Source organism: Xyrauchen texanus, chromosome 34 (assembly GCF_025860055.1).
Source record: "Xyrauchen texanus isolate HMW12.3.18 chromosome 34, RBS_HiC_50CHRs, whole genome shotgun sequence".
NCBI classification, from domain to species: Eukaryota; Metazoa; Chordata; class Actinopteri; order Cypriniformes; family Catostomidae; genus Xyrauchen; species Xyrauchen texanus.
Genome location: NC_068309.1, coordinates 32800418 through 32802840, shown reverse-complemented (window position 1 = coordinate 32802840; position 2423 = coordinate 32800418). Strand labels below are relative to the sequence as shown.

At 39.4% G+C, this 2423-nt stretch overlaps 1 long non-coding RNA gene across 1 annotated transcript; it reads left to right on the top strand.

Moving 5' to 3' along the window:
• The first annotated feature begins 1334 nt into the window (after positions 1-1334).
• On the top strand, positions 1335-2014 carry LOC127627421 (uncharacterized). Its single transcript, XR_007968550.1, has 3 exons — positions 1335-1530; positions 1662-1790; positions 1876-2014. It is a non-coding gene; the product is annotated as an uncharacterized LOC127627421 (long non-coding RNA).
• Positions 2015-2423: the final 409 nt, after the last annotated feature.

The following is a 2423-nucleotide window of genomic DNA, read 5'->3' as shown; positions in this document are numbered from 1 at the left end:
TTATTTATTTATAAATTTATTGTGTTACTGGCAGTTGTGACCTAATGGTTAGAGAGTCGGACTTGTAACCTGAGGGGCGCAGGTTCGAGACTCAGTAGCAGCAGGAAATGTAGGTGGGGGTGGGGAGTGAATGAACAGCGCTCTCTTCCACTCTCATTACCCGGCCACAACTGGTAAACCCAAACTTAAGCAAGGCACCTAACCCCCCAATCACTCCCTGGGCGCCACTGCTTACTGCTCTGGGTGTGTGTGTGTGTGCGTGTTCAATACTCACTGCTGTGTGTGTGCACACATGAATGGGTGAAATGCAGAGCACAAATTCCAGATATGGGACACCATACTTGGCTAGACGTCACATCACTCTTTCACTTTCATGTTATTTAGATGGCAAAATTAGTATCTTTGCCAAAAACATGCTTCCACCAATGTATTTTTGTTGTACAACATTGAATTACTTCTGTCTTTCAGCCAGTGTCCTGTTTGGGATTTGTCAGGCATTGAGACAGTGGATGTTGACACCGCGGAAGAGGCTGGCCCATCAGGCATAGCTTCCCAGACTACATCCAACCAAAAACTACCATCTACTTCGTCAGCATCACTGTCTGATTTTACTGATGAAGCAAAGGGTTTGTAGCATATTACATACAATTTTCTTTCTCTATGATCTTCATAATGTTTTCATACAGGCAATCCTTGAAATCTTATGCTGGAAAGCATACAGGTCAAATGGTCTTGTGATTTATTTATTTTTTTATTACAACCCTTCCCTAACTTTTTAAAACCACTAATTGTTTTTCTTTTTTTGTAGATTGGAAAACTGTACCAGGCCCCATTAAGGCAGCTGATTTGTACAGGCAATCTGTAATCCAAGTTCACGCATCTGAGAAACCTCTGTATATGCATCTTGACCTTACAAGCAGCATCTCTGACCAAGAAGGCTCTCTCATTGCTTTTTACAAAGCATGTCATGCGAAATGGGCATGTCCTCTGAAAACCAGGCTTGAAGGTGGTTTCCTAAATTTTTGATGTATTTTGTGCAAACAATAGCTGCAGTAAATAACAACATTCACACTTTTTTTAAAATTTCCTAGGGGATCCTGCTGTTGGAGAGGGTGTAAACCGTTTTTTATTTTCAATGACTACATAGAAACTGAAATGTGGTTTTCACCTTAACTTTGGTATGACCTTACTTCGTCTATTTCGTCTAGTTAGCAGTGCCTAACTTTTGTCTCCTTCAGTGTCTGACCACAAAATATCTTGTTTTCTTGTTTTTCAGGAAATGCTCATATTACAAGGATTTTTGATGGAGAGTCAGATCATCTCGTACCATCTTCATCTGCACATCTAGTGGATAGTGACCTGTTTCTGATGGCTGGTAGAATGATCGGTCACTGCTTTCTTCATGGAGGGCCACCCTTGTCAGGACTTAGCCCTGCTGTTGTCCATGTCATTTCTGGTGGCAGTGCTGAAACAGCTGTTGTACAGATTTCAGACTGTCCAGATTTTGATTTGCGTCAGAATATTATGCTGGTATATATTCTGCATTTGGATATTTATTGTGTTACTGTTGCTATGTAGCAAATGTTAATAATTGAGAGCATTTGCTTATTTAATACTAAATATAAATTAAACCATTTTATTAAAACATTTGTGACTTTCAGCTTGAAGGACAATCTGAACTAACACCTGACGAGAAGGAGAGCATTAATGATTTGTGCTTTTCGTGGGACCTTCCTCCAGTGAACAATGCTAATCGACGATGGCTTTATGAGAGGCTTCTACATCATGCGGTAGTATGCATTTTAACACAGGTGGAACTTTTTTACTCTTAACCCGTTCTGTAATGTTATTTAATGTTTTGTTTTTTCTTACTAGGTTATCGGACGAACTATGAGGCAAATCAAGCAACTTCGAAAAGGACTTAAGGAGACCATGCTGTGGCCACTACTTTGTCAGCGTCCGGATGTGCTTTCAGTCATTTTCCCATGAGAGAAAAATGATGTGTTGACCCCAGTGGTACGTAATTTTGGTAATAATCTCAGAGAAGTGTGAATCTGAATGAAATGGAATTAGTCATCTCCAAATGACTTGATTATCGTGTGTGATTCTTGAAATGTGTATTTGATTATAATTGACAGTCATTTTTAACTGTAGTGCGTCATAAAATTTATCAGCTGGCCTTCCATGGTGGAAAATGATGAAGACAACGATGACGAATGCTCTTTGGAGGATAAGAGCCGGATTGCTGGCTACCTTCGTCAATTCATTGAAAGTGGTAGCGTATTCATTTTAATTCAGAGTGTGTGTTTGTATGTATGTATATGTGTATATATAGAGACTGACGTGCACAAGACGTTTGCACAGTAGTGTGTAAATATATACACACACATGCATACAAATGTGTTATAAACTTTTGTTAGATA